The sequence below is a fragment of the Cornus florida genome, unplaced genomic scaffold (assembly GCF_030987335.1).
Source record: "Cornus florida cultivar Cherokee Brave unplaced genomic scaffold, ASM3098733v1 CherokeeBrave_3.0.0_Hap2_Chr09, whole genome shotgun sequence".
NCBI classification, from domain to species: domain Eukaryota; kingdom Viridiplantae; phylum Streptophyta; class Magnoliopsida; order Cornales; family Cornaceae; genus Cornus; species Cornus florida.
This window is the reverse complement of record NW_026775579.1, coordinates 23,845,629-23,865,658: the sequence shown is the minus strand read 5'-3', so window position 1 is coordinate 23,865,658 and position 20,030 is coordinate 23,845,629. Positions and strand designations below refer to the sequence as shown.

At 37.5% G+C, this 20,030-nt stretch overlaps 1 pseudogene; it reads right to left on the bottom strand.

Annotated features, from left to right (window-relative positions):
* Positions 1–9,270: 9,270 nt before the first annotated feature.
* On the bottom strand, positions 9,271–9,369 carry LOC132275745 (small nucleolar RNA R71; annotated as a pseudogene).
* Positions 9,370–20,030: the final 10,661 nt, after the last annotated feature.

The window sequence follows — 20,030 nt, the reverse complement described above, 5'->3', positions numbered from 1 at the left end:
TCCTCATCGTCGGCGATAGGAGCTGTGATAGCGCCGGAAAATTCATCCAACTATCATCTATGGCAGTCATCTGAAAACTCCATTGAAACCGACTAGAGCAGAACTGGAGGAGCTTTTGATTATCACCGATCAAACAGTCCGATAGCGATACATACTTGCAGTCTTAGTTTCAGTCCGGTTAGCCCAATAACTTCAATGATCATCATCTCAAAATAGGCGAGAGTTATTTCCAATGGTGACTAAAATAAGAGTTGCAAGCTGGTTCTATCTATTCCTGTACTGAAAGTGTGTAATTAATCCAAACCGTTTCAATAGACTCAACATACTATAACCGGAAAGCTTCAACCACCATTAACACCGGCGAGTGTCACTGTCGTTCAGAACCTTGCTCGCCTAGTGTGACGACCCTGGTTTTTCAAGCCAGTGCGTCCTGTGATGATTCAAAAGTTATCTCGGTAACGGATTTGAAATGCAGAAATGAAAGATAAAACAAAGGTTTCTAGAGATATAAATCATTCTAAAGACTCCAAAGTGACATTCCATGAAGTCACCGAACATAAGGAGAACGAAAGAGAAAATGAGAGTCAAGACGGGCAAAATCAAAATGGTCAATTTACAAATAAAAAAAGAAACTTGACTCTAAACAAGTCAAATGAGGTGAATACAAACTAATATAGTCATTTCACAACATTCCAAGAGGTTCTAAGAACTTTGGCCAAGAATCCTACGAAACACCCATCCCGGTTTAAGCAAAATCTGACACTATATTACTAAAATATGAATAACTCCCACAGTGATTTGAATCTGAGAATGGCATTGGTACCATTGGAAAGCTGACTCAAAACCCTTGAATTTAGACTCAATAATCAATCCATTTGGATTAGAAATGAAGAAGTTATGACTGTTTGAAGTCAGAGCAACAATACTGTTACAAAACTGAAGGGCAGCTGTGTGTGAGTTATTTAGGTCAACCGAAATAGCCATTTCGGTCAGCCAAAATGGACCCAGAATCACCAAAAAATTGAATTTTGAGGGAAAATCACTTCGGTCGACCGAAATGAAGAAATGGTCGACCGGTGTGACCTAAACAGTACATTAGCTACTGGAAAATGGGTTTTTAATTGTACCAATGATTTCAAAAAGCTACTGGTCGACTGAAATGGTATTTCGGTCGACCGAAACACCTCGAATTCTATTGAAAACTCTGCTAAACATAAGAGATTTGTAATGGAACCTATACGATTCATTCTACCCTCCTACATAGGTCAAAACTAAAATTTAAAGAAGAATGAGCATGTGAACATGTCAACAAGCATAAAACTCATATTGAATTATGTTGCAATGGCTTAGAGTCTCATTACATATCAATTGTCCCAAAAACATAATTCGTACATCTGTAGTTACAAAAATGCTACAAAACACATGCTAAACACTTTGCATGGTATCAAAAAGGGTGTGTTAAGGACACATCATCCAAAATAAGCTAAGTAAATCATCCATCCATGAAAAGTACTTCTTTACTTGAAAAATAACGCAAACAACTAGGGTGAGTAAACGAGTTACTCGTAGGAAATGGATATGCTTATGACCTAAAGTTTTACAAACTTTGCAATTTAATGTAAATCAATCCATGTGGTACATGCCATCTAACGTCTATATTCCAAATGAGTCTAAGGGATCATCCTAGGCTACATTAGAACAATAAAATCACAAATCACTATATCTATAATGTTTAACCGACATTGGAACTTCTAACATAACGCAATAATATATAAACTCACAAAATTATCAACTTGGAATTTAAAGTGCGAAATCAAACAAAAGTGGATACTCGGACATCATACTAGATCAGACCGACAACGTGATTACTTTAGGGTTACTAGCTGATGGGTAACCTTCCTATGTGCGCACTAGACTTGTAGGGGGACAATCCCCTGTACTAGAACCATGTCCTAGCCGTAGTCATAACAATGACGTCCCAAGTTTCCAAAATCAACATAAAATACATACCTAAATCATTAATACAATAAGGATGGAAATTAATTAAATAAAATAATTAATTTCTCTATATTTCATTTCTCATCCAAATATTCTCAATTTAATATATGTTAAAGAACTTATCATGGTCATTACATATATTACTTCAAAATTTGATTTAAATCATAGAAACATATAAATGAAAATTAATTAAATTAGTTAATTAATTTCTCTGGATTTCAAAACAACCCTAAATGACTTCAAATTAATATAAGGTATGAATCAAGTCATGGCCTTTCCAAAAATCATGTCTTAGCTTAATTTCATGCAAGGTATTATTACCTACCAACTTAAAATTTAGATTAAAGACATGTATTCAATTTATACTAAGGTATAAAGCATATAAAACAATAAGTTCATAAACATAAATCACCCCTACCTCACAAGAGGATTGTTCCTCTTGAATCTAAGGGAGCAAGGGAATTTTAAATTTTCTTTCTAAGGTTTTGAAGAGGAAGGTGAGGCAAAGGTTTTGTTGTAATACCCCATATTTAATTAAAGAGCTTAGTTTATTTAAATTCGTTTATGTGTAGATTTCTTTACCTATTATTGTGCATGCTATATTATTATATTAAGTTCATTTAATTGTGCATGTGTCCTTATTTTAGATTTTTGTTGGCAAGGTTTATATTAAGCAATATTAGTTAATTAAAGTATTATATTTATATTGTAAGGTATGATTATGATTGTAATGTATTCTTTAAAAAAATAATAAAAATAATTATAATAATAGGAATATAATAATATAATAATAATAATAATAATAATATAATAATAATAACAATACTAATAATAATAATTATTATTATTATATTAGTATTAACCAAAGTCATGTGATAGGTGTGAGTATGAGTTCATTTATGTTATAAGGAAGACTTAGTGGCATGTCTTAAAGTAATATTAATTATAATAATAATATTTGTAATAATAAGACTAACTAAATATTACTAAATCAATGTAATGATGAAAAAAATTAAATCTTAGGATAGGATTTCATTCCCATAGTTGAACCTTAGGACATTTTGCTTGACTTGGCTTGCTTGGCTTAAATGATATAGGTAGGAAGATGGGAAGGTGGAAAGTTAATGGAAAATTTGGCATTATAATATTTATATTATATAAGTTAGTTATATATATATGTTGCTACCTTTGGGTAGTGCAGATACGTAGAAGTAAGAAATAATAGTGTGGGCTATTCTGTAAGTGTGGAAAAGAAAAGAGAGAAAGAAAGGAGCCTGGACCGGTGTAGGTATTTTTACCCGACTACGCGTAACCGACGGATTTATTTTAAATCCTAAAGGTAAGTTATTATCTACTTTTCTCCTTTGAATTAATAAATTAATTGTTTAGTTTATTTTTATGCATAGAGACCAGGTTAGGAGGTTAATAAATTATTAATTTTAGTTTATTAAATTAATGCAATTTTAATTATATAGGACGGTATATATTTATTTAATATCCTATGAAATTTATAATGGCTGAAAATAATTAAATAAGGCTTTAGGGATTTTTCTAGAATTTTCTAGATTTTTCCGGGGCTTTTCTGCAATTTCCGGCGAGACTCCGGCGAGTTTTCCGGCCACCGGATGTGGGGGAGATGACCGGAGTGATCCGGTGTGATGCGGCGTACTTTAGGGTAGCGTGCGCGCGCATCCTGGGCCTTAGATGAATCTGATTGATCCAGTGCATCGCGGTCTATGTTACCGCGGTACACCCGGATCATTGACCCTTGGATTAGGTGAGATGAGATGAGATGAAGTGATCCTGTGTAGCGCACCCACAGCAAGTCAATACAGCCAACCAACCAGGAGGTGCCACGTCTGCAGGAGACTTAAACGCACGCGTGGGAGCGCGTGCGCGCGCGTGGCTGATGCCAGACGCGCGTGGAGGAGCGTGGGAGAGTGGGGAAGGTTGGGCTGCGCGTGGGGGAGCTTAGGGCGGCGCGTGGGGGCGCGTGAAGGGCCCTGTCAGCTGCTGGAACTTACCAGAATACCCCTAGGGCCTGTTTTGTAAATTCCAGAACCTTAAACTTGGATTTTTAGGTACTATGTTGGTATTTACGGGTTTAACGGGCCACGAAATTATTATTTTAATACCCGTTAATTATTATTATGGCCAATTAATATTTCTAAACCTTAATTGGCCCGTTTACCGTACGGATATGAATGTGATTCATTTAACAACATTACTATAGATGCTGTTATTATTTTATTAAATGGTATTCAGTAGTACTGTTAATAATGTCACGGTTATCGTCATATAAATTATCCATTAGATATTATGGGATATTTATACTGTTAATCATATATCAACCATGATTATTATGCTGTGTGCATTCCAGAGAATAAATGGACTGTTTAAATTATGTCGCATTTATATTATATGGATGTGTTGCCATATAAAACCATGTGAGCTGGCTAATAAGTTTAGACTCATTTATACCTTATGCATTCGTTGCGATAGACAGATATGTGGCTGTTGGGGTATGTGGTTTAATATTATTGGCATGTGTTGCCTAATTGACATACTCTGTATATTTATTAATATTGTTGGCATGTATTGCCTAATTGATATGCTCAGTATATTCATTAGTACATTGAGAGGTGTTATCATTGTGTAGTTCGTTATAGTCTGTATTGTCAGTATCGTGCACCATGTATAATAGCTGATTTCCCGGGTAGGGAAAGGCGACACTTAACCACCTAGTGTGAGTCTAAGTGATCACCGTCTATTCTGGTTGAGGTCATGTTATACATTGGATAGTTCCCTTAGGATGTATACAAATATAGTACTCATCCAATTAATGATTAATTTATTTGATTCTCTGATTTGGTCATAGTAGAAAGGACTTGCTCGTGGGGTTGACCCACCATTATTGTTATTTCAGGATACGATCAGTACCCATTCCAAGGTTGAGGTTAGTAGTGTGGGACCACCATCCGAACTCATCTACTCATACGATCCAGTTCAGGGTAAAGGTTTTATGTATTACCTCAGTTTCAATTTTTATTTACTTTTGACGTTGAACTCTCAGGTTTATATTTAGGGATCCTTGACATAGGATTTCCAAGTTGTAACGGAGTACTGTATTAAATAAAGGATGGATGGATGTTGTATTATTTAGTGTTCCTTTCCTGTCTAAATTCTTTTATTATTATCATTTTGTATTCCATGCTTGTATGTTGCCAATTGTTTTTGATATCCCTCATTTTTCGTGTATAAGCCTGATCAACTTATGTGTGGAAGATGTGGGGGGGTGTCACATTTGTATTCTAAGCTTTATGGTCAAAGGTGAGTGGAAAGGGGACCAAAATGAAGCTTAAAACTCTAAACCAAGCTTTGCTTCAATGGTGGCTAGGTTAGGGTTTGAGAGGCAAGAGATGAAATGAAATAATGATGAATAGACTAATTTTGGTGAAATTCTCCACTCACTATGTGCTCTTACACTACCTCTCATACACATACTAATGCAAGACTAAATTTGGAGCCTACACTTGTCACTCATCCAAGTATCTATTGTAGGCTTAATCCTAAACCTACACTTGTCAACCATCCAAGCCAACAAGTGCACCTATCCTAGGTCAACAAGTGGGTGAATCTCCACCCTCCATATGTCATCATCCAAGGTATCAAATTATCTCCACACAAATGTCAACAAGTGGACCAATAAGAGTGTAACACTTGTCACATTTTTCGAAAATTACAAAAAGGTCCTTTTTGAAAATATCTTCCAAATTGAATTACAAAATGATCCCTAAGACAAAAAATAATTACTTTATTTAACTACACTAAAACCCCAAAAATTAAGAATGTTTATAAGAAACTATGCATTCAGGCCTTTTATGAAAAAGTAAACAAGTAACATGCTTTTCTAAAAAAATAAAACTACGTATTTCATAGAAATCAAATGTTATGAATGCATGCAAAGCCGGAATCAAATCCTAGCACAAAAAGTGAGGTTACGCCAAGGAAAATGAAAATGGGAAAAAAAAACGAAAAAAGGAAAATGACGAAAAAGGGAAAATGACGAAAAAAAAAAAATTACAAAAAAAAGAAAGGAAGGAAAATGACCGGGTCATTACTGATGAGCGTTGAAAAGTGTGTATTTAAATCCCTTAAGCTTAATCATTCTAGTACCCTTATCTATCTTACTTTACCGTTTTAGATTGATTTCGTATTATTTCCATTTTTAGGCACATATTCCGAAAATAAGCTAACTTAGCCAAATAAGAGCAGAAATGAAGCAATTCTGGGATGAATCAAAGAGAGGAGCCAAGTGGAAGCAAAAGGAAGAAAAAGGTGGAGATCAACATCTTCGATCGATCTCTGATCAAAGTTCGATCGATCCAACATGATCGATCTCAGCACTTCAAGATGGATCAGAGCCATGATGACATTTTCAGAGATCTCAAAAGTTCAATCGATCCAACATCATTCTTCGATCGATTGAACTACCTTGTCCTTATCCAAATGATTGATCTTATCTAGTTGTACCACCCTACCAACTACTTTTGTCCTTTTCCCAAAAATATCTTCAAAATATCTCAGATTTGTTTTTATCCAAAAAACGCCATCATTGAGGATCGATCCAACCTAAGTTCGATATATCTCAGCCATGTTCGATTGATCCAAGTCCAAGGTTCGATCGATCGAACTTCCTCCAGTGCGAAAAAGTTAAATTTCCAGTTCACAAAAAGTTGTCCTTTATCCAATCATTGGGGAATATTTTGTGCACGACCCCAGCTCATTTTGTGTGTCATTTGACCTACCTATATAAGGATAATGATTACTTTTTACATCATATCACATCATATCATCTCATACCTTGTAAGAACTCTTGGAGAGCAAGCTTAGAGGAGAAGGAGGCTAGAGACACCATTGGAGACTCTTCATCAACCAAGGAGCAAATCTCTACCATGGAGTTAGCCCTTGAGGGTTGGAGAAGCACTACCATGATTGGCTAGACATCCTCTTGGGGCTAGAGTTAGCCCCAAGCATGCTTTCTACATCTTGATTTTGTGTACTATTGAGGGATTAGTGTTGTAATACATGTTTTGGCACTTATATATATATAGATATTGTTTATTCAATGATTTATGTGGTTTAATGCTTCCAATTGATCATTTCATTCTATCCATACGTCTATATATGCTAGAATAGATGCTCATGTGTTTGTCTCTATTTCTTGTGTTATTGGTGCATGTCTATGTGTATTAATGCCTTAGATCTAGAGATTGTCAAAACATTGTGCTTAAAGGAATACTCTTGTAATTTTCTAGATGGTTCATACTCATTTTTTGATGGATTGTGCCTCTCCCTTAGCTTAATTAGTTTAATTTCATGTCATTAACTTAATTGTAGTGTAGTGGTAGGATAGTTGTTAGATGGGAGGACAATCGATGCTTGTTGTTTGATATTCCATACTTTTGAATGCAAGTAGCATATGTCTCTAACCTTGTGGTATATTTGGCTTGTGAGCTTAATGAAAGGATTAATGACTTGTTAGATATATTATGCTTTTCACATGCTATTTAAACAATATATACTTATTGCTAGATATATTGTGCTTTTCACATGTTGCTTAGAAAATACATGCTTAATTGGTCACCCTTGCTAATTAAATCAACCAAACAAACACACACATCAATATTGCAACACACATTTCCCTCATTAGTCACTTGTTAAGGGTGTAAAAAAGTATTGTTTGGTGGTGACCTCTAAACCCCAAGATCTCTCTCTCTCTTACTTACTCTTTATTGCATTTAATTATTTAGTTTAATTTGCTCTTTAGTTTAATTAACCAACCAACCATTTGTTTGATCACTCGACTTACTAACCCTAATAGTGATTCCACAATCAAATTCGACTCCAATCCCTTGGGACGATCCCTACTGACCCTAACTATATTTTTAGTGAAGGTAGTAGTGGCTTTTATAAATGTAAAACTTGGCTCTCGCCTTAATGCACACTCCTAAGCTTGTATTGTAGTGACGACCGAGCCACCACCAAGTTTTTGGCGCCGTTACCGGGGATTAGGCAATATCGTATTTGTGGAATCAATTAGGAATCAGTATTCTTTTGATCGTGTCTTTACTTTGTTTTTATTTTTCTTTTGATTACTTATTGTATTTGTTCATCTTTGACAAGGAGCATTGAGCTAGGAGGCAAGCAAAGGAGCCACCAAGCAAAGGAGCTAAGCAAGAAAGGAAAAATGCTAAAAATTTTAAAAAATTGCTAAGCTAAGCTATAAATTTGGAGTTGAAGTGATATTGGACCTTTGTGAGATTTTCTTTACTCAATCCCTTAGTTAAATCGTCGTTCCGCGTGGAGGTTTATTTTTAAATTCCTAGATAAATCGTGAGCCTGCGTGGAGGCATTCTTAATTGTTCTTTGCATCATTGTTGTTAAAGCATAGGAGTATGGGTTAAGTGTTTGTGGAGGAAGATTCATTGAATTGTTGGGAAGTCGAAGTGTTTGTTTATTCATTGTGTTTATGTGTTTTTACATTGTGCATGCATGGTCATATCTTGTCCCTCTTGATTTGCATCTTGAATCCGTAGTTAGAAATCCTAGGGGAAGAGGAATATATAGTTCTACCTAATCCATTACATCAATGGAAGGCCATAATGAAGAGCATGTAGAGGACCTTGGTCACATAGACCAACAAAGTATCCTTCATCCAAATGTGCATCATGAGAACATTCAAGCACCATTAGACATACCTAGGCCATTCATTCACCAACCATAACAACAACAAGGCCAAGTTCCATTTGGAATGCCAAGGCCAATGTATGCTCCACAACCTCCCATCATTCAAGGAAATCAAAATCAAGGTGCCCATGTTGCACCTCAAATTGCTAATCCTCCACTTGCTTTAAGAGATTACTATGTGCCTAATTAATACAATGCACCCACATACATTCAATTGCCACCATTTAGAGCACATCACTATGAAATTAAGCCACAAACCATTCAAATGCTTCCTAACTATCATGGACTTCCAAGTGAAGAACCTTACAAGCATTTGGATGAGTTTCTAGAAGTATGTTCCACCATAAAATATACGAACATACCGGAAGAGGTCTTAAGACTCAAACTTTTTCCATTCACCTTGAAAGATAAGACAAAGTATTGGTTTAATAATCTTAGGCCTTTTTTAATCACTTCTTGGGCAGAAATGCAACAAGAGTTCTTGAAGAAGTACTATCCGGTTTCTAAGACCAATGCCATGAGAACCTCAATTCGAGAATTTTCACATGGGGATGGAGAAACGTTTCATGAGGCATAGGAACGCTTTAATGAATTGCTTAGGAAGTGTCCACATCATGACATGCCCAAATGGCAATTAGTTTAATATTTCTTTGAGAGCTTATCGGATAATTATAAAGGCATGGTTGATGCTTCTATGGGTGGCTCATACATTGATAGGCATGAGGATGACGTGTGGCGTCTTTATGAGAGCATGAGTGAAAATTCTTTGCATAGAACATTATTATCCAAGAATGGTAGAAATTCACAAGGTAGGAAAATTGTTGGCTTACATCAAGTCGACCATACAAATGAAATAGCCGCCGAAATGAAGTCTTTATCTCAAAGGTTTGATCAATTTTTGATTAACCAAAACTCGACGAACCAAGTATCTTCCTTCCCTAACCATTCTCATCGTGCATCAAATAAAACATGTATGACTTGTTCTAATGTTCTTCATTCTACTTCTCATTGTCCTCACGGACAAGTGCAAAATGAACCTAATGAAAAAGTCAATGCAGCTTTTGTGAACCAAGGGAACAATCCATATGGTACTCATTATAATCCAAGTTGGAGAAATCATCTGAATTTCTCTTGGAAAAATCAAGGAGAAGGCTCAAACCCTTCCCAAGGCGGTTTTCAAGGGAAGTACATTCCACCTCCACTTCAAAACTAAGGATCCCAAGGTTATAGACCTTATCAATCACAAGGGAATCAATTTGTGAACTCTCATTTTCCTAACCAATCTTATTCCCAAGGAAATACTAGAAGTCCCACCTTTGAAGAAAAAGTTTTGAATGCTTTGGGCACTCTTGAGGCAAACACACAATTGCTTCATTCCCACTCTCAATCTATTGCGAAGCTAGAAACCTAAGTAGGGCAAATAGCAAGCACTCTTAATACTAGAGAGAAGGGAAAGATGCCTATGAATGCCCTACCTAAGCAACAATGTGTTGTGGAAACCCATTCCTTATCGGAAGGCCACACCATTGAACATGTTAATGCGGTGACTACCTTGCGGAGTGGAATGATTGTGGACAATGAAGTTGAAATGTCCAATGAAGAGAGTGAACCGGTGCAACCTCAAGTTGTCACCCGTCCCGTTTCACATCCCATTCCTCCTTCATTGCATATACATGATCTTGTGAATGAGAAAACTTTAAAATGTGATTTGAAGAATGATTTTGAAAATGATTTGGAGAAAGATTTGCCGAAAAATGAATTTGAAAAGGTTTTGTTGAAAAATGATTTGAAACAAAGTAATTTAAAAACTTCTTGTGTTGAAGAGACTTCAAAGAAAAATTTTGAAAAGAGTTTTGAGCCAAAAGCTCCATTTTCGGATGCCTTAAAAGGATCTATTTCAAAAGACAAGCAAAAGGCAAAAACCAATGAAATCATGGAAATGTTTAGGCAAATGAAAGTCAATCTTCCACTTTGGGATGCAATCAAGCAAATTCTGGCTTATGCCAAATTCTTGAAAGACTTGTGCACCCAAAAGCTGAAGAACAAGAGCCAAACACCAAGAAAAGTGGTTTTAACCAAGCAAGTAAGCTCAATTTTGCAACATAACACTTTACCAAAGTTTAAGGACCCCAGTTCACCTACTACTTCATGCATTATTGGTGATCATATCATTAATCGAGCGCTTCTTGACTTAGGAGCAAGTGTTAACCTTCTTCCATACTCGGTTTATGTCAAATTGGGCCTAGGTGAATTGAAACCGACGACGGTAGTTTCACAACTTGCCGACCGATCCATTAAGAAGCCTAAGGGTATAATTGAGGATGTATTGATTAGGATTGATAAATTCTTCTTCCCTATTGATTTCATTGTCATTGACACGGAACCGGTCCCCAATCCTAAAACCAAATTCCCGTTACCCTTGGCTGTCCTTTTTTGGCAACCGTTAATGCCAACATCAATTGTAGGACGGGGGTAATGAAGATCTCATTTGGCCACATGAAGTGAAGTTGAATATCTTCAATCCCACACCCAATTCATTTGATAAATATGAAGGAGAGGTTAATGTTGTAGATAAATGTCATGATCTTCAATGTCAAGGAAGTGAGCTTTTGTGTAAAACCAAAACTTCAAAAGGATCATCTTTAATCTTGCATTCTTAAAGTGTTGTTTCAAATTCTTACCTTGAAAGGGCATGGAAGCCCAAAGGTTGTGATTGCATTGGCAAGGGATCAAAAGTTTCTTTTGAGCTTAATCTAATAAGTTTTTCAAAGAAACATTTGCTAGGTGGAGTTCAAAGCATCTATCACCCCAACAAGGAGGGGATGCATTAAAAGATCTTTGATCCGGGCTAAAAGAGCCCAACGTCTTGCTAGAGACCTTAAAGATTAGCACGACATTTCGTAGGGTATCGAAACCCTATTCTTCCCTCATTTCTATCTTAAATTTCATTTCTTGCGAAGTCTAGATACTTGTTTTTGGTTCAATATGCATTGCTAGGAATTGTGGTTAGGATTGCATGAATTTTGTGTTGTGATTGAGCATTCTGCATAAGTTCGATCGATCTTAAATGAGAGTTCGATCGATCGAACTTCCATCTGCATCCAACACTTAGAAAAATTTTCGACCTGCATCAAAATCACTTCTCTGTCCCATCGTTCGAACTTATTCTCAGATCGATTAGAAGACCTTAGATCAATCCAACTTTAAAGTTCGATCGATCTTGAGATGCAACACTTAGAAAATTTTGAGCCTGCATCAACCTGCATATTTCAGCTCTTTGTCTCATCGATCGAAAACATTTCAAGATTAATCTGAAGTTATTCGATCGATCCAACTTCATCATTCGATCGATCTGCAAGTTCCAACACTTAACCAAATTTTTGAACCAAAAACCTGCATACTTTTGCTCTCTGTCTGATCGATCGAACATTTTGTTCAGATCGAACTCAGTTCTTCAATTCTCTATTTTGACCTTTGTTTGACTTTATTTGACTTTTTAATTTTCAAAAATCCAAAAATATTCATTTTATTTTCCCAAAAAAAAAAAAGGGATTTTCCTTTATTTATTCAAAAATCCAAAAATATTTTTATTTTATTTTATTTTTATTCCATTTTTCAAAAATCCAAAAATATTTTCTATTTTTCTATTTTAATTTTTAATTTTAGTTTTTAATTTTTCAAAAATTTCAAAATTCCAAAAACATTTTGAAGAGAGATCATCAAAGTTCGATCGATCGAACTAATCGGGAAAAGTTTTTAAAAATAGACCTGGAGGGTCTCAAGATCGATTCATTAGATCGATCCAACCCTCCAAACCCTTGTCTTTCATTCTTGTCACCACTGTGCACCCATCTTCATCGTCTTCTCCAGCGGATCTCCGACGAGATCCAAACGTTGATTCTCTCTCTCTCCTCTCGGATTTTCATCTCCATCTTCTTCTCATCTTCTCTCGCGACTTGAGGTAAGATCCGAGCCATACCTTGTCATTTCAAGCTTCAACTTGTTCAATACATGTTACCTACATGCTAGATCTAGGATGAATAATGATGAAATCCACCATTGATGAGCTTGAAGTATGTTTGTATATATGTTTATATATTTTGAATTGATTTTGGGAGTATGGGCTTTGTAAAGTGAGTAGGATTGATTGAATGATGTGTTGATGGGCCCACGACCATGTCGTGAAAGCCCCCGTGATTCCAAAGTCACAGATCTGTGACTTTTCACTTTTCATCTTCAAACAGTTTGATTGATCGAACTTCCATCTCAGATCGATCTTGAGAGATCGATCGAACTCAGTTTTTTAAGTTTCTCAGATCGATCGAAGTTTTGAGATCGATCTCACCTTTTTTCGATCAATCGAACTTCACAGATCTCATATACACACTTCAATCATCATGTATTATGTTCATGCTATCTCATATATGCCCAATGCCTGTGATATTCCACATTGGTTGCATTTCCTACTTACATTGTTTAGCATGCTTCATATCCTGTCATTTGCATAGATTCATGTCATCTATATGTTTTGTCCATCTTGTTTGATATGTATGTTTTTATTTTGTGCTTTCAATTCTTTATTCTGACACTGACTCCCCTTGCAAGTTTTTAAATTATTTTTCAGGCCATGACTAAGCGCAAGACTGTTGCTAAGAGGCAACACGGGCCTCAGAGACATATCCGACCTAGGATAGAGGAGCCAGCAGAGCCTGCTTATGCACAGGAGGAGCCATTACAACCTACTCCACCTCAGTCACCTGCTCATGAGGTTGAGGATGATCATATTCCATCTACTTCTATGGCTCAGCCTATGTATTCACCATCACCATCTCCATCACATACTGGAGCTGAGCATTCACCATTACTATCTCCACCACACCAGCCAGCTCAGCCAGCTTGAGAGCGTGATACGCCTGCGCCTAGATATGCACATATGACAGTGGACCATGAGTCAGTGTTCAACAGAGATTTCTTCTCTAGATCGGTGCTGACCCGATCAGCTTATCATAATATTATCCAGAGGGGCCTTGCAGCTATTCTTGCCCTAGTTACTGAGCCAGTCTACCCGCGGCTGGTGCGGATGTTCTTCCAGAACCTCTGATTGTCCCCGCGTACCATGACAGAGCTGGTCACTACTATAGATGGCCATCAGATTACGATTACTTTGGATATGCTAGCCCGATCATGCCATTGTTTACACCGATGCCCTCCGGAGCTACATGAGCTATATCTGAGGCTATACAGGCCTTCTTATGTCGACATGGTAGTTTTCTTGACAGGTCACCATGCCGATGGTGAGACTTTCGCCACCCGCACTTTTCTTCCAGATGACCTATGGTTCTTTGATTCCGTTCTCTTTCGGAACATATATATGGCCTGGCACAAGATTCAGCGGCGAGGAGACTATCTGACAGCCCTCTACACATTTTATACAGGCCACTGGGTATCTATCCCAGCGCTCATCTGGAGCGTGATGAAGAAGTTCTTCAATGAGTATATCAGCAAGGAGAAGCCCAGAAGGGCTAAGTCTCTCCCTTTTGGCCACCTCATCACCCAGATACTGATTGACCAGTGCTACCCTTTCCATCCTTGGGAGTACCCTGATAGAGGTTCCTGTCACTTCTTGAAGAAGGACTGGGAAAAGAGCTACAATGCTATCATCACCAGACTGCAGGACCATGCAGTAGTGGCTACAGAGGAGGCAGAGGCAGCAGCTGAGGCAGTAGTAGTAGATCTCGCAGCAGACGATGTACCAGTAGGTCCAGTTGCCGAGCACATAGACATTGATTTAGACCGACCTGTAGATGACGCAGAGCAGCATTCTCCAGCTGGGTCACCAGTACATGAGGAGGAGCAGACTCAGGATCTTTCTTTTGATTCATCTGTACCTAAGGCTCCTAGTTAGACCCTTGACTTTGGAAAGTGTCTTCAGGCTCTTGAGGATACAGTGGTTGCTATCAGAGCTGATACTGCTGCCATTCGAGCCGATGTTGTAGCCTACCGAGCTGATTTTGCTACATTCCGCACGGATGTCATGATTGCACTTCGAGACTTATCTCACGATATCCGCGGAGCTCGCCCTACCCGTCCTGCCTCGTCCACCTGAGATTTCCAGTTTCTTCTATCTTTTTATACTACACCTCTGCGCTCTATACTTCATTTTTGTCACTGTATATTATTTACATCCAGTCTGTCTGCTTTGATCTTTTGATGTATCCAGTACTCTATTTTCCTTATATATGCTTTTGTTATGGATGTGATGTGTTATATTCTTATCTTTATATGTTTGACTCCATCAGGTATATCACAGTGACTTTAGTGAGAGAATGCTACATAATTTTCAAGACTGCCCTTATACCTCTCTCACTGTTTTATTTCATTTACACTTGCATGTCCATTGTGCATTGATTATCCCTTTTTGTTATCTGATGAGTTTATCCGAGTGCCAAATTTTAGGACCATAGTTAATCCCAAGTTTGGGGGGGCCATGCCACCCACTTTGGATACTTCAGTCCCAGCCATTCTTTGCCTTAATTGCACCGGTATACTCTTTCCTTTTGTTCTCTTTGCACATTGAGGACATTGTGCCGTTTAAGTTTGGGGGTAATGGTGTACTTTACATTGTTAGCTTTAAACTTCAAAATTTTGAGCATGACTTATGTATTTGAGAGATTCTCTATGATTGGTCCATATCTAGCTATGATTTTGATCTTTTGAGGACTATATTGCTTAAAATTTAAAAATTGCTTGACTTGAGAGTCCAATACTCCTTGTATGCCTTATGGATGCCATTTAGGAGTAAATTTTTCGAAAGATTGATATCTTGCTTGCACTTGTGGTCCACATCATCTTGATTTGGTGATTATTTTGAGATTCATTCTAGGATTCTACACTAACACAGGCGCACACTAGCATTCATTTGTGGGGTACATGCTTTGTTGATTATTGAATTGGTTATATCCCAATTGAGCTAGTAGTACATTGAAAACTTTCATTCTTAATTAAAGTGGATAACAACCCCTTTTCACTAAGTAGCCGGGATTCTAGCCTCATCAAGTACTGAACTTCTTACGTCGAAAGGTGGAGGGCCCAAACTCTAGGTTAATAATTGAATACAAAAAAAAAAAAAAAAAAAAAAAAGTTGCAAAAGAAATAAAAAGTGAGGACTTCTCCCAAATGGTGAGAAGTGGGAAATGATTAGATGGAGGTTGTCTTGATTCGTAGCCTAGTTGATTTGAGCTTGTAAGTCCGTAGGGGTGTTTGAACACCTAATGCCCTAACGCCGTCTGGTTTGGGAGTCATTGACCTAATGCTCGACCTCATGAATCGCTAGAAAGCTTTATAGATCATCACATTGCACCATGCTTCAATATTTCATCCTATTAAAAAAAAAAATCCAGTGAAAAAAATAAGCGCACCTAGAACAATAAAGCTTTAATAAAAGGTCCACTTTTTGTCTTGATGATCGGTACTAGATTTATGTGCTAGTTTGAGGGTAAGGATGTGATCATTTCTTTAGTTGGCTAAGATAGCAACATATTTGATGTCGGTCCACTCAAAAAGGATTCTAGAGTTGTTTTGATTTACATGATCATTTTTCTTGATGTGTGGAGGACCATATTTATTTGCTCGATGTTGAGATTTTGGGAGATTGCTTAGAAATGTTTGAAAAATTGCATACTTGAGGTAGTTTTCTCGCAATGCTTGTTTGCAATATTGGTGTCTCTTTTGTAAGAATGAGCTTAATGTTTGTGGGTATCATTTCTGGAAACCCTCACGAGACTTCACTCGTCCACTAGGGGTAACCTAGGGGTTTAAAAGGCTTGTTGCATGTGCTAAGTGCAATCATGTTCCCTACGAAAGTGGCGTTATCCATCTATTATTTTCTAGTTCATAGTTGTTTAGTTATTCATTTCATTCCTTTACTTTGTAGTTCATTGCTAGGGACTAACAATATTTAAGTTTGGGGGTGTGATGAGCGCTGAAAAGTGTGTATTTAAACCCCTTTAAGCTTAGGCATTCTAGTACCCTTATCTATCTTACTTTACCGTTTTAGATTGATTTCGTATTATTTCCATTTTCAGGCACTTATCCCGAAAATAAGCTAACTCAGCCAAATAAGAGCAGAAATGAAGCAATTCTGGGATGAATCAAAGAGAGGATCCAAGTGGAAGCAAAAGGAAGAAAAAGGTGGAGATTAACATCTTCAATTGATTTCAGATCAAAGTTCGATCGATCCAACATGATCGATCTCAGCACTTCAAGATGGATCAGAGCTATGATGACATTTTTAGAGATCTCAAAAGTTCGATCGATCCAACATCATTATTCGATCGATCAAACTACCTTGTCCTTATCCAAATGATTGATCTTATTTAGTTATACCACTGTACCAACCACTTTTGTCCTTTTCCCAAAAATATCTTCAAAATATCTCAGATTTGTTTTTATCCAAAAAGCGCCACCATTGAGGATCGATCCAGCCTAAGTTCGATATATCTCAGCCATGTTCGATCGATCCAAGTCCAAGGTTTGATCGATCGGACTTCCTTCAGTGCGAAAAAGTTAAATTTTCAGCTCACAAAAAGTTGTCCTTTATCCAATCATTGGGGAATATTTTGTGCACGACCCCAGCTCATTTTGTGTGTTATTTGACTTACCTATATAAGGATAAGGATTACTTTTTACCTCATATCACATCGTATCATCTCATACCTTGTAAGAACTCTTGGAGAGCAAGCTTAGAGGAGGAAGAGGCTAGAGACACCATTGGAGACTCTTCATCAACCAATGAGCAAATCTCTACCATGGAGTTAGCCCTTGAGGATTGGAGAAGCACTATGATGAGTGGCTAGACATCCTCTTGGGGCTAGAGTTAGCCCCAAATATGCTTTCTACATCTTGATTTTGTGTATTATTGAGGGATTAGTGTTGTAATACATGTTTTGGCACTTTTATATATATAGATCTTGTTTATTCAATGATTTATGTGGTTTAATACTTCCAATTGATCATTTCATTCTATCCATATGTCTATGTATTTTAGAATAGATGTTCATGTGTTTGTCTCTATTTCTTATGTTATTGGTGCATGTTTATGTGGATTAATGCCTTAGATCTAGAGATTGTCAAAACATTATGCTTAAAGGAATGCTCTTGTAATTTTTTAGATGGTTCATGCTCATTTCTTGATGGATTGTGCCTCTCCCTTAGCTTAATTAGTTTAATTTCATATCATTAGCTTAATTGTAGTGTAGTGGTAGCATAATTTTTAAATGGGAGGATAATCTATGCTTATTGTTTGATGTTCCATACTTTTGAATGCAAGTAGCATATGTCTCTAACCTTGTGGTGTATTTGGCTTGTGAGCTTAATGAAAGGATTAATGACTTGCTAGATATATTGTGCTTTTCACATGCTATTTAGATAATATATACTTAATTGCTAGATATATTGTGCTTTTCACATGTTACTTAGACAATATATGCTTAATTGGTCACCCTTGCTAATTGAATTAACCAAACAAACACACACATCAATATTGCAACACACATTTCCCTCATTAGTCACTTGTTAAGGGTGTAGAAAAGTATTGTTTAGTGGTGACCTCTAAACCCCAAGATCTCTCTCTCTCTTACTTACTCTTTATTGTATTTAATTATTTAGTTTAATTTGCTCTTTAATTTAATCAACCAACCAACTATTTGTTTGATCACTCAACCTACTAACCGTAATAGTGATTCTACAACCAAATTCGACTCCAATCCCTTGAGACGATCCCTCTCACCCTAACTATATTTTTAGTGAAGGTAGTAGTGGCTTTTATAAATGTAAAACTTGGCCCTCGCCTTAATGCACACTCCTAAGCTTGTGGTGCAGTGATGACCGAGCCACCACCAATTACAACCTCCCCTCCTTAAAGGGATTTTGTCCCCGAAATCAAGCTGTACCTGAAAGAGAAAACAAACTGGGATATCGAGAGCGAACCTCCTGTTTGAGCTCCCAGGTAGCCTTCTCGACTCCGTGATGTCTCCACAAAACCTTGGCCAATGGAATGATCTTGGTCCGTAAAACCTGCTCTCTGGAATCAAGAATCTAGACTGGACCTTCCCTATAGGTCAAGTCCTCATCAACAATGTCTGTCCACTGCAAAATATGTGATGGATCCGGCTCGTACTTCCTTAGCATAAAAATATGGAAGACGTCGTGAACCCTATCTAGGTCTGGCAGCAACACCAAACAATAAGCAACCTTATCGACGCGTTCCAAAATCTCAAAAAGACCAATGAACCTAGGAGACAATATGCCCATCTGTCAAAATCTCAAAAGTCCCTTACGGGGAGAGATCTTTAGAAAGACATGGTCTCTTATCTCAAAAGACAAGGATCGCCTCCTCCTATCTATGTAACTCTTCTGTCTGCTTTGTGCGGTAGCCAACTGCTGATGAATCAACTTGATTTTCTTTGTCATCTCAATGACAATGTTGGGACCTAAGGCAACAGGTATCACCGACCTCGGTCCAACAAACTGGAGATCTGCAAGGTCTGCCATACAATGCCTCAAAAGGTGCCATCCCAATACTGGTCTGGTAACTGTTGTTGTAAGAAAACTCAACCAAAGGCAAGTAGTCCTCCTAACTACCCCTGAAGTCCAAAATGCAAGCTCGTAGCATATCCTCCAATACCTAAATGGTATGCTCTGACTGACCATTAGTCTAAAGATGGAATGCCGTGCTGAAATGAAACCCCGAATTAAGAGCCTCCTAAAAACCTTGCCAAAAGTGAGATGTGAACCTAGGATCCCTATCCGAAACAATAGATGCCAGAACCCCGTGAAGTATGATGATCTGCCTCACATATAGCCCACTTAATCTCTCTACACTGTCTGTTATCGCCATGGGTAAGAAGTGTGCCGTCTTAGTCAACCTGTCAACTATGACCCAAACGGTATCATTCCCTGCCTGGGACCTTGGAAGTCCTATCACAAAATCCATAGTAATGTGCTCCCATTTCCACTCAACTATTGGTAGTGGCTACAACAATCCAGCCGGTCTCTGATGTTCTGCCTTCACTTGCTGACAAGTAAGGCAATGAGCCACAAAATGTGAAACATCCCGTTTCATGCCTTTCCACCAAAACTGTCGCCGCAAATTATGATACATCTTCGTACCACCAAGATGAATTACGAGCCGAGAGTGGTGAAAATCTTGAAGAATGTGATCGTGACAAGACAAGGAAACAAACATCATCCCCCTATACCTGAGACCACCGTCTGAATGCAAG